General features: G+C 37.6%; 1 pseudogene; it reads left to right on the forward strand.

Annotated features, from left to right (window-relative positions):
* Window positions 1-4,982: 4,982 nt before the first annotated feature.
* Window positions 4,983-5,764, forward strand: LOC122692836 (annotated as a pseudogene).
* The last annotated feature ends 7,629 nt before the right edge of the window (window positions 5,765-13,393 follow it).

Genomic DNA, 13,393 nt, shown 5'->3' on the forward strand with positions numbered 1-13,393 from the left:
AAATAATTTCACAATTTGTATGGAAATACAAAAAACCTCAAATAGCCAAAACAATCTTAAGAAAGAAGAATGGAACTGGAGGAATCAACCTGCCTGACTTCAGTCCCTACTACAAAGCCACAGTCATCAAGACAGTTTGGTACTGGCACAAAGACAGAAATATAGATCAATGGAACAAAATAGAAAGCCCAGAGATAAATCTATGCACCTATGGACACCTTATCTTTGACAAAGGAGGCAAGGATATACAATGGAGAAAAGACAATCTCTTTAACAAGTGGTGCTGGGAAAATTGGTCAACCACTTGTAAAAGAATAAAACTAGATCACTTTCTAACATCCCATTGTTAAGTGTGGTCTGCATAGAGTGTTTTCCTTTCAAGAGTACACCATGAAAAGGGACAAAAATAACTTTTCATGAACAAATCAGAGACACCCTACCTCATCCAGGAGACTGAAGTTAATATCAACTGTGATAAACCATGTTGATTGTATGGACCCATGATATGATGTAATGAAAATGGCTCTTACACCTTTGCAGTCTTCCTCCCCAAAACACAGAACCCAAGTATAATGATGAGAGAAGTGTCACATTAATATCAGTTAAATGTCATTCCAGAAAATACTGGAATAGTTCTCCTCAAATCTGTCACATCACTAAATCTGAGAAACGTCTGACTAATTGTCTTGGCAAAGAGGAGCCTAGAGAGAGGTGACTACAGTGCAAGATTTGGTATCTGGATCAGTTCTTGGAAAAGAAAATGCATATAAAGGGAAAATTGAGAAAATCTGAATAAACTGTTGACTTTAGTTAACACATGCATCACTATTGGTTTGTTAATTATGACAACTTTATACACCAAATAGAGGTTTTTAAGAGTCAATGCATTGAGTGTGAGACACATGTGAACTCTGTACAGTCTTGCCATTCTTGTAAATCAAAAGTTGTTCTAAAATAAAATCCTTCTAAAAAACATGACTAGAATTCCCAAAACATAATTGAGTTAACTGCACAGTCTTTTCTCCTGAGTCTTCCCTTGGAATAAATACCAAGAGGGTGATATTCCCTGCCTGATTTTCAGCAATCTCAGCTAGGAGGTGGGAGGAGGTAAGTGTCTCCTTCAGGGCACACATAGAAGCCTTGGGTCCTTTATATGGTGCTTGGATGGGGCATTCCAATCCCTGAGATCAACATTTTCACTCACCTCTTAATCTAGCAACATTAGGAGCAAGCAGCCAATGGTACTACATTCATTACTTTCTTAAATGTTCAAAAGTATTATAAAGAGAGTCACCCAGATACTCACTTCTTGTAACAGGCAGATGTGTTGGGAGTCTGCACTGCTGAATCAGGACATGGACTATCTGTGCTCTCTTTACTGCTGGAAATAAGCTCGTTAGTGTTTTTACTTCTAATTAGATTAGAAAGCCATTTCCAAAAACAGGAACTGATGAAAAACTCTCCCGTAAATTCCATTTCCCTAGAATGACTCCTCATAACAACAGACTCATGGCATTATTTGAAATTCATAAAATGAAATCTTGTATATTGTATAATGTACATTGTACATTGTAATTGTATATTGTATATTACATACACTTCCCAGCTGGCTCAGTGGGAAAGAATCTGCCTGGCAGTGCAGGAGTCACAGGAGATGGGGGTTCAATCCCTGGGTCAAGGAAGATCCCCTGGAGAAGGAAACGACAACCCACTCCAGTATTCTTGCAGTGTTTCTCCCATGGACAGATTGGCATATGCAGCGATGACAATGAGTGCTATACAACTTCATGCTAATCTTAAATTCACAAACAACATAAGGAATATAAGAAGGGTAACACTTGACAGTAAATGTACTTCTTTTTTAAAAAGATTTTTTGATGTGAACCATTTTTAAAGTCTTTATAGAATATGTTACAGTATCCCTTCTGTTTTATGTTTTGATTTAGACAGCAAAATTTTAGCTCCATGATCAGGGATCAAACCTGCACACCCTGCGTTGAAAGTCTTAACCTCTGGACCACCAGGAAAGTTCTAGGTCCTCTTTTTGTTCTTTTTTTCCCTGATCCCCCCAGTAGAGGCTTATCAGTTTTGTGCATCTTTTCAAAAAACCAGCTCTTGCTTTCATTGACTTGTCCTGTTGGTCTTTTGATGTCTGATTTTAAAATTTTCTCTTTCATCTATATCACTTCCACTCTCTGATATCTTTGACGTTACATGTAGTTCTTTTTCTAATTTCTTTATTTGGTAGGTTAGACTGTTTATTTGAGATTTCTCTTGCTTCTTGAGATAGGCTTTTATCCATATAAATTTCCCTCTAGAACTGCTTTTGCTGTGTTTTATAGATTTTGAAATTTTCTGTTTTTATTTTTATTTGCTTCAAGGTAATTCCTCATTTTCTTCTGATTTCACATGGATCCATTGGTTATTAATAGCCTGTTGTTTAGTGTCCAGGTTTGATCCTCTTGAATTAGGTAATTGTCAAAATCACTGAGCCATCATATCTAGGTGATTTTATTTTATGGCATATACTTTTCAACCCCTATCCCTTTTTTACTGTGTATATGTCCCACATCCATTCCTTATCACAGAAGATGAGTTATATTTTCCTACAAGATTTCCATAATAATTGGCATCGAGTTATGATAATGAGTCTAAATTGATTTGATTTGTGCCAGTAGTCCATATGATGAGTGTTTAATCATATTCCTCCTTTTCCTTTTGTCTCTTCAAATATACTTCCCAGGTATTTTGTCTAATTCCATTTCTCTACCAGTACTTTTGTTGATGGTTTGGTCCAGTGGTTGAAGGTGAGGAAAGTACTAGTTTCAGAGCAGAGACACATCACAAGGAAGTAATGAATCCAGAGGGACACACATGGCTTATATCAGTCCCTAATGTGTGGAATTTCAGCATTTCCTGCTTTCCTCCTCATGAGACCCTGTTGCCGTCAGTGATCATGAAAAAGAAAATGCCTCTCAAATATATCCAGTTGTCTCATAAGTGTGCCAACTAGAAACTTGTAATTGCTTCCAGTAATTAACAACTGAGAGAAAAGTTTTCAGAAATGTTCTTGGCTCCCAAGCCTGCACTCCCGTCGCTGCTGGTAGTGAAATGATCATTGCAGCTTTGATGGGAGAGGAGGGAAGGACACAGCATCTCAAACCTACATATCAGGGACCGACACACAAACTGGGTATAATGACCATCAGGGAGCCCACTCTCCTGGCTGAAGGAAGGTGTCAGATAAGGATGTTCTATTTCAGTCTGAGAGGCAGAGTGTGTAAAAGAGAGGCAGATCAAGATGCTGAGTGATCATATCAGAAAGGGGCAGTCTTCTGTGTAGTCACTGGATTCAGTGCAACACCATGCATAAGGCAGTAAAATCCTGAATCATGAGCTGAGATGGCAAAGAGAGATGGGGTCCTAACCCTACACCAATTCCTGCTGGCTCTTCCTGGAGTTTAATTTAATCCTCACTGACAGTGGCTGTTGTGACATAGTCCAAGTGATAACAAAATCTGATTTTGTTTAAGGTGTTTAAAAATGTAGACATAAAATCAATTTTCTCTTGAGTCTGCCTCAGAGGAATCATAGACTAAATGTTCAGGATGACTAGAGAGGCCACAATAATAACTACAGGGTGGCAGTAAACAGTATGATTAGTATGCAAAAATCATGCAGTTCTGTACCGAAAATGAATACAACTGGAAATGGCTTGAAGGGAAATGTTTTCTCTGACTCTGGATGATAATGGAGACAGTAATTGTGTCCTCACTGAAAACATCCAGAGTCCATTGATTATGGTGAGGTTGTCTTCACTCTTCATGTTATCAAATGAGCAGTTAAAGAAACTTCACATAATTCCAAGTTTCAGGCAGCAGCTCTCAGTCATATATCGTATTGTTTCTGCCCATTTAAAAGGTATTTTAATATGAATCTAAATACCTACTATTTTAATTTATAAAATGCATGAGAATAAATCCCTTGCAGGTGCTGATTTGTATCTATCTCTGGTATGTCATTTGAAAAGTCTAATTCATCGCCATATATTCAATTAACTCTGCTATTAATGAATAGATATCTGTATCACTGGAAAATAATAATAATTTACTTTTTCCTTTTGTACTACTTCATCATGTATGACTATTTTATGTCCCAAGTTAATGATATTATGTGGGATTATTTAACATTTTCTGGAGTACTTGCATTATAACTGCTTTTCTGAAATAAAAGCAAAAGACTTCATGTTTCCATCCTAATTCTGAGCCATCCTCATCTTCATGACATTACCTGGTCCTGGGGCAGGCTCTTCCCATATTCTCCTGGCAGGCAGCAGTACATGTACATATACCGAGAAACCTGAAGCCTCATTTATAATACAAAGTGCCTTACAGATGAAAACTTTTCAAAATTGGAATCTTGTCTTAATAAAAATTATGAAATAGCAGCAATCAAATATCAAAGAACAAGTTCTGAAAACAAAACTAAATATCAAACTGAATTATTATATGAACAATTAACTAACTTTTTGGAAAAGTCAGGGTTCAATGCACTATCTTTACCAGTCCAGTGGGTTTCAAGTCCTTACTCTGTCCTAAGAGCAGATTTTGACAAATATTCAATCTCTCTGTGCTTATGTCACCCTCCTCTGTATCATTAAGGTCACATAATTACCTGCCTCACAGACTGTTGAAGAATGAAGATGTGATCATGTGTAAAGCCTACAGCTTCTAATTTTACATATTAATGCTCTTTAAATATCATATATGCAACTTTTTAAAGCTGCTGGTAACTGAAAAACATAAAGTAAATATTTCTTAGTGGGAACTAAGGGTAAATGGAGAATACTGGATTTCAGCTGACATGATGCATGTAACCCACACCTCATGTTCCCATACAGGACATTCTAACTCACAAGACAAGCATCAGTGAGTGAACTGAGAGGATGGCCAGCAGAGATTTGACAATATCTTATCAAATATCTTATCTGCGTTATCTTCTTAACATAGACTGTGGTTGGAATCCTGGGGAATTTCTCACTCGTTTGCCATCATATCATCCTTCACTTCACTGGCTCCAGGTTAAGGTCCACAGATTTGATCCTTAAGCACCCGATTGTGGTCAACTCCTTGGTCCTCCTCTCTAAAGGGGTCCCCCAGACAATAACAGTCTTTGGGTGGAAGCATATTCACAGTGATTTTGACTGCAAACTTCTCTTCTTTCTGCACAGAGTGGGGAGGGGAGTGTCCATCGGTAGCATCTGCCTCTTGAGTGTCTTTCAGGTGATCACGATCAGTCCCTGGAACTCCAGGTGGGCAGTGCTGAAAGTACCAGCTCCCAAGTACGTGGTTCTCTCTATTTTCCTGTGTTGGATCCTGCAAATGCTGGTAAATTTCATTTTTCCTCTACATATAAATGGCAAATGGAATGACAAAAGCAACACAAACAGGAAGGATTTTGGATACTGTTCTGTTCATCATGACAAAATCCAACAGTCATTGTCTGCAGCATTGCTATCACTCCTGATGTTCTGTGTTTGAGGCTCACGCTCTGGGCCAGCAGCTTCATGGTTTTCATCCTGTACAGACATAAGCATCATGCCCAACACATTCGTAGGACTGATACCCCTCCAAATTCTCCCCTTAGTCCAGAGCTACCAAAACCATCCTTCTCCTGGTGAACACTTTTGTCTATTTTTATACTCTTTCCTCCATTTTTCAACTGATGATGGCCCTTTTTGATTATCCCAGCTGGTTCCTTGTGAACATCACTGTAATCTTGGCATTTTGTGTCCCAACTGTCAGTCCCTTTCTGCTCATGAGCTGTGACTCCAATGTACACAGGCTCTATTTTGCCTGGATAAGGAATACAAAGTCCCCTACTATTATGAGAAATATGTGAATTGGGTGTATTTCTGAAGTGTAGAGTTGACCATTCATCAGTTCACCTCAGTTGTTGTTCAGACCTTCAGTCATGTCTGACTCTTTGGACTGCAACACGCCAGGCTGCCCTGTCCTTCAACATCTCCTGAAGTTTTCTCAGACTCATGTCCATTGAGTTGATGATATCATCCAACCATCTCTTCCTCTGTCATCCTCTTTCCCTGCCTTGAATCTTTCCCTGCCTCAGGGTCTTTTCTAATAAGTCATTTCTTTGCATAAGGTGGTCAAAGTATTGGAGCTTCAGTATTAGTCCTTCTAATGAATATTCAGGATTGACTTCCTTTAGAATTAACTGGTTTGATCTCCTTGGAGTCCAAGGGACTCTCAAGAGTTTTTTCCAACACCACAGTCCAAATTATCAATTCTTCAGTGGTCAGCCTTCCTTATGGCTTCACCTCAGAGACCCAGCTAAAATTTTGAATCTCAAGAGAATGGTAAACAGGACATGCTGAGCGTCTTCTTCAAACAAACAATTGTAATAGTATTGTCATGACATACAGTTATCTTGTAAAGAATTATATGATTGAATTTTTCTAATACTTTCAGAAAATTAGTTCATAATTTATGTGATAATAAAATCAAGTCTTGAAACAATCTACATTTTTTTCATTTATTTTTTATTAGTTGGAGGCTAATTACTTCACAACATTGCAGTGGGTTTCATCATACATTGACATGAATCAGCCATGGAGTTACATGTATTCCCCAATCTGCATATTGTAAGCTATTCAGGTGTGTAGTTTTCAGTCTGCAACAATAAGTTTCCTAGAAGTTATACAGGCACGAACTTATAGAGAAAGGTATGCATGACTATGGGTTAATATGTGCAATAGTCATTAATGAAACAGAACAAGTTAACGTCCTCACAGAATAAAGAGTGATCTGGTGTGTAGTTGGAATTTAAAATCCATCTCCTTCAGTAGAGACTTTGGCAGTCCATTATGAGTTTTATAGATAACATGCCTAGAGAGGTAGTAGTACTTATTAGAAATATGTTGTTTGGAACTGAGATTGAAACATTTAAATACTTTCATGCAGAAATGACCAGACTGAAGTGAAATGCACTTTCCAAAAAGAAACACAAAAACAAAAGAATACTCCAATAATTTTAAAACAATAGATGAACTATGTCAGCTGATTTTTAAAATTAAAATGTATTTGATATAAGCATTGTGTAAATTTAAGGTGTACAAAATATTGAAATAATTTTATTGTCTTACATGTACATAGCTGTCGAGTTTTCCCAGCACGACTTTTGAAGAAACTATCTTTTCTCCACTATATAGTCCTGCCTTATTTGCCTTTTTTTTTTTCCATTTATTTTTATTAGTTGGAGGCTAATTACTTTACAATATTGTAGTGGTTTTTGCCATACATTGACATGAATCAGCCATGGATTTACATGTGTTCCCCATGCTGAACCCCCCTCCCACCTCCCTCCCCATCCCATCCCTCTGGGTCATCCCAGTGCACCAGCCTCGAGCACTTGTCTCATGCATCCAACCTGGACTGGCGATCTGTTTCATACTTGATAATATACATGTTTTGATGCTGTTCTCTCAGATCATCCCACCCTCGCCTTCTCCCATAGAGTCCAAAAGTCTGTTCTATACAATTGTGTCTCTTTTTCTGTCTTGCATATCGGTTATCATTACCATCTTTCTAAATTCCATATATATGTGTTAGTATACTGTATTGGTCTTTATCTTTCTGGCTTACTTCACCTTATTTGTCATAGATTAATTGACCAAGAGCACATGGGTTTATTTCTGGCCTCTCTATTCTATTCCAATTATCTATGTGTCTATTTTTGTGCCAGTTTGATACTGTTTTGGTGACTGTAGCACTGTAGTATAGTCTGAAATAAAAGAGCTTGTTTCCTCCACTGTCTTTTTTTTTTGAAAGCAGATACGTAATACGCTTACCAAATTCCAGTGGTGTGACCAAATGGGATGGATATTCTCTTTCCAAAAACAGGAAATCAGAAAGAAGAAGCAACTCACCTGTCCAAGGCAGGTAAAATCCAAAGAAGGTAAATTCTGTCAGATTTTAAAGTTTGAGAAATATCATGTTTGGCTGGATATGCTGTCCCCTGGGCTACCTGCATACAACCCCACCTTTCAGACACCAGTGGCCATGACCACACGTACGGTGCGTACTGTGGTTCATCACACCATTCACTAATAAAAGCATCTGTTGCTTTGTGAAGTGATGGCTGAAGCTGGGGCTAGGACAGAATTATATATATATATAATATATATATTATATATATATATATAATATAAACCTGTATATAATGTATATAAACCTGAATAAATGTGTATATATATATATATATATATATATATATATATATATATATATATACATTTCCTTGAGAATCCTATATTAAATAGTAGAAAATAGGAAATGCTTTAAATAAGAACTAAGAAGAACCATAATGATGGGCTATATCAGAGACACACAGAAGTCACCTAGTTGGACAATTTGATTTTTTAAGAAAATGGTTTTGGATTATAACTCAAAGTATAAAAATTAATGTGTACCAGTGAAAACTGAAATGAAATACAATTGAAGAAATAATGTATTTGAGGAAACAGAATTCCCCTTCAGAAAGATTCTACATAATTGTGTTAAAAGTTTATCATGAAAAAGTTGAAAATAACATCCCATGCTTAAGTGTGGCCTTCATATAGTGTCTTACTTTCAGTGAGTACACATTGAAAAGGGACAAAAATAACATTTGATGAGAAAAATCAGAGGCCCCTACCTCATTCAGGAGACCTAGGTTAATATCAACAGTGATAAGTCATGTTGGTTGTATGGACCCTTGACATGATGAAATGAAAATGGTTTTTACACCTCTGCAGTCTTTCTCCCCAAGACACAGAACCCAAGTATAATCATGAGAGGAATGTCATATTAATCTCACTTAAAGGACATTCCAGAAAATACCAAACTAGTGCTCCTCAAATCTATCACCATCATTAAACCTGAAGAATGTCTGATTAATTGTCACAACAAAGAGACTAGGGAATGATGACTGCAAACATGACAATTGGTATCTGGATCAGTTCTTGGAAAAGAAAAGGGATATAAAAGAGAAACTGAGAAAATCTGAATAAAGTGTTGACTTTGGTTAACACAAATTAATTACTATTGGTTCATTGATTAAACAACTTGACACATACAGGACTTCAGAGTAACCAATTGAATGTGGAATATAAGGAGACTCTGTATAGTCTTGCCATTTTTGAAAATCTATAACTATTCTAAAATAAAATCTTCCTAAAAAAATCAACTTGACTTATAATTCTCGATACATAATTGTGTGAACCCCACAATTTTTCTCCTGAGTTATCCTTTGTAATACACAACAAGAGGGTGAGATTCTCTGCTTGACTTTCAGCAATCTCAGCTAAAGGGTGGGAGGGGGTAAAGATCTCCTTCAGGGCACACATAGAAGCCTTGGGGTTCTATATATGGTGCTTGAATGGGGCATTCCAATCCCTGAGCTCAACCTTTTCACTCACCTCTTAGTCCAGCAACATTAGGAGCATGCAACCAATGTTAATACATTCATTAGTTTCTCCCAAATGTTCAAAAGTATTGTAAGCAGAGTCACTCAGATACTTACTTATCTAAGAGGTGATGGGGTGTATCCCATGCAGATGTGTTGGGAGTCTGTACTGCTGAATCAGGACATGGACTCTAGGCGCTCTCTTTACTGCTGGAAATGAGCTCATTAGTGTCTGTACTTCTAATCAGATTCGAAGTGAAGTGAAAATCGCTCAGTCGTGTCTGACTCTTTGTGACCTCATGGACTTAGTCTGTGGAATTCTCCAGGCCAGAATGCTGGAGTGGGTACCCTTTCCCTTCTCCAGGGGATCTTCCCAACCCAGGGATTGAACCCAGGTCTCCACACTGCAGGCAGATTCTTTACCAGCTGAGTCACAATGGAAGGGCTTCAGATTCAAAAGCCATTTCCAAAAACCCAGGAACCAATGCAAAACTCTCCCTTAAATTCCATTTCTCTAGAATCACTCCTAAAAACAGTGGACTCATGACATTATTTGATATTCCTAAAATGAAATTCTCATACAGCAATGCTAATGAGTGCTTACAACATTATGCAAACTTTAAATTCACAAACAATGTAAGAAATGAAAAATCTAATACAAAACAGTACATGTACCTATTTTCTTTTTCTTTTTTTTAATGATTTTTTATGTGGACCATTTTTAAAGTATTTGTTGATTTTGTTACAATATTGCTTCTGTTTTACATTTTGCTTTTCATCCACAAGGGATGTGGGATCTTGGCTCCCTTTCCAGGGATCAAACCTGCACCCTTTGCACTAGGAGGTGAAGTCTAAACCACAGCACCACCAGCGAAGTCCCAGGTCCTTTTTTTTTTTTTTTTTTTTTTTTTTTAATGAACCCCAGCTAAAGGTTCATCAGTTGTGTGTATCTTTTTGAAAAATCACCTCTTGGTGTCATTGACTTGTTCTGTTGGTGTTTTGATCTCTGATTTTTAAAATACTCTTTTTGATTTATATCATTTCCTTTGTTTCCTATCTTTGACATTTTATGTAATTCCTCATAATTTCTTTAGATGGTAGGTTAGGCTGTTTATTTGAAATTTTTCTTGTTTTTTCAGGTAGACTTTCATCTTTCTCAGTTTCTCTTAGAATTGCCTTTTCTATTTCTTGATTTCTAAAGTTTATTTTTATTTGCTTCAAGGTAATTTCTGATTTTCTTTTGATTTCCCATTGATCCACTGGTTTTTAGTAGTATTTTATTTAGTCTCTAGGTTTGATCCTCCTGAATTAAGTAATTGCTCAGACCACTGAGCCTTCAGATCCAGATGATTTTATTCAAAAGATACTCTTTTTGAACCCTCTCTTTGTGCATTTATTCTGCATCCCATTCTTATCACCAACAGAATTAAATAAGAATAAAGTGTATTTTCTGACAAGATTTCCTTCATAATTGTCATGGAATGATGAAAATAAGTCTAAATCATTGATTTTATTTGTGCTAATGATTCGTATAATGAGTTCCCTATCATGTTCCTCCTTTCCCTTTTATCTCTTTGAGTATACCCCCCAGGTATTTGGAGTCATTCCATTTCTCCACCAATACTTTAATTGATGGTTCAGATTAGTGGACTGCTGATTGGCAGAGTACTAGAGAAACATCTCATGGAAGTGAAGAACCCAGAGAGACCCACATAGTTACCTCAGTCACGTGCATATTTCAGTATTTCTTATAGTCGTCCATGTGAGACCCTGTCTGCCATTAGTGGTCACAGAAAATAAGAAGGCTCTTGGAAACACTCCTTTAGTCTCCTAAAGGTGCTAACCAGAAACTTGTAATTTTTTCCAGTAATTAACAACTGAGAGAAAAGTTTCCAGAAATGTTCTCAGATCCCAGGCCTGCACTCCCATTGCTGCTGCAGGTGAAATGATAATTGCAGCTCTGATGGGAGGAGCCGGGAAGGCACAGCATCTCAAACCCATATATCAGGGTCCGGCTACCTCCCTCCTACACACATGCTGGGTATAATGACCATCAGGGAGCCCACTCTCCTAGGAGCAGGACGGTGCCAGGTAAGAATGTTCTATTTCAGTCTGGAGGCAGAGTCTGTACAAGAAAGGCAGATCAAGATGCTGAGTAAAGCAATTATATCAGAAAGGCACAGTCTTCTGTGTAGTAACCAGATTCAGTGCCAACTCTAGGTGGGAACATGGGAATATTGTGAAATATGAGCTGAACTGATAAAGAGAGATGGGGTCCTAACCCTAAACCCATCCCTGCTGGCTCCTCCTGGAGTTTAATTGAATCCGCACTGACAGTGACCATTGTGGCTTGGTCCAAGTGGTAACGAAACCTGATTATTAAGGTGCTTAAAACTGCAGATGTAAAATCAGTTTATTCTTGAATCTACCTTAGGGTAAACATAGACTTGGTGTTCAGGGTGAGTAGTAAAGTGAAGTCGCTCAGTTGTGTCCGACTCTTTGCGACCCGGTGGACTGTAGCCCACCAGGCTTCTCCGTCCATGGGATTCTCCAGGCAAGAATACTGGAGTGGGTTGCCATTTCCTTCTCCAGTGCATGAAAGTGAAAAGTGAAAGTGAAGTCGCTCAGTCATGTCTGACTCCTCGCGACCCCACGAACTGTAGCCCAACAGGCTCCTCCGTCCATGGGATTTCCCAGGCAAGAGTACTGGAGTGGGTTGCCATTGCCTTCTCCATAAAGCGTATGACGAGTCTGCAAAAAATATGTCATTCTGCACAGAAAGTGTACCCAAATGGAAACGGCTTGAAGGAAAATGTTTTCTCTGACTCCGGATGTTAATGGAGACAGTAATTGTGTCCTCACTGATAACATCCTGAGTCCACTGATTATGGTGAGGCTGTCTTCACTCTTAATGTTATGAAATGTTAAGGAATGTCACATAATGTTGAGTTTCAGGGAGCAACTGTCATTCATATATCATATTGTTTCCACCCACTTAAAAAGGATCTTAATATCAATCTAAATATGTGGTATTTTCATTTGTAAAATGCATAAGAATACATGCCTTGCAGGTTTTGATTTATATATATCGCTGGTATGTTAACATCACTTGCAAATCCTAATTCATTGTCATATTTTCTATTACAAATAGATAATTATATCACCTGAAAATAATAATTTAGTAATTCCTTACACTAATTAATCATGCATGAGTATTTTATGTCCCAAAGTTTATGGTACATGTGACTATTTAACAATTTCTGGGATACATGCTATTATCACTGCTTTTCTGAAATAAAAGCAAAGGATTTTCCTGTTTGCACCCTAATTCTGAGCCATCCTCATGTTCATGACATTACCTTGTCTTGGGCAGGTTCCTGCCAGATTCTCCTGGCAACAGTGCATGTACGTACACTAAGACAGCTAAAGCCTCAGTCATACTACATAGTGCCCCCCAGAACAAAATTTTACAAAACTGGAATCTTCTTATAATGGAAATTATAAAATAGTACCATTCTAAAATCAAAGAACAAGTTGTGGGGGAAAAAAGCTAAATATAAATCTGGATTATTATATGAACACAGGTAGTTAACTTTTTGGCAGAAATAGGGGATCAATGCACTTTATTTACCAGTCCAGTGGGTTTCAAGTCCTCACTCTGTCCTAAAAGCAGATTTTGACAAACACTCAACTGCTCTGTCGTTCTCACCCTCTTCTGTATCATTAAGGTCAAACTAGTGTCTGGATCATAGATTTTTTTTTTCATTTATTTTTATTAGTTGGAAGCCAACCATTTCACAACATTGCAGTGGGTTTTGTCATACATTGACATGAATCAGCCATGGAGTTACATGTAGCTCATAGATTTTGAAGAATGAAGAAGTGATCACGTGTAGAGCCTGCAGTGATTACTTTTACTTATTGCTGCTGT

The sequence above is a fragment of the Cervus elaphus genome, chromosome 4 (genome assembly GCF_910594005.1).
Source record: "Cervus elaphus chromosome 4, mCerEla1.1, whole genome shotgun sequence".
In the NCBI taxonomy this organism is placed as follows: domain Eukaryota; kingdom Metazoa; phylum Chordata; class Mammalia; order Artiodactyla; family Cervidae; genus Cervus; species Cervus elaphus.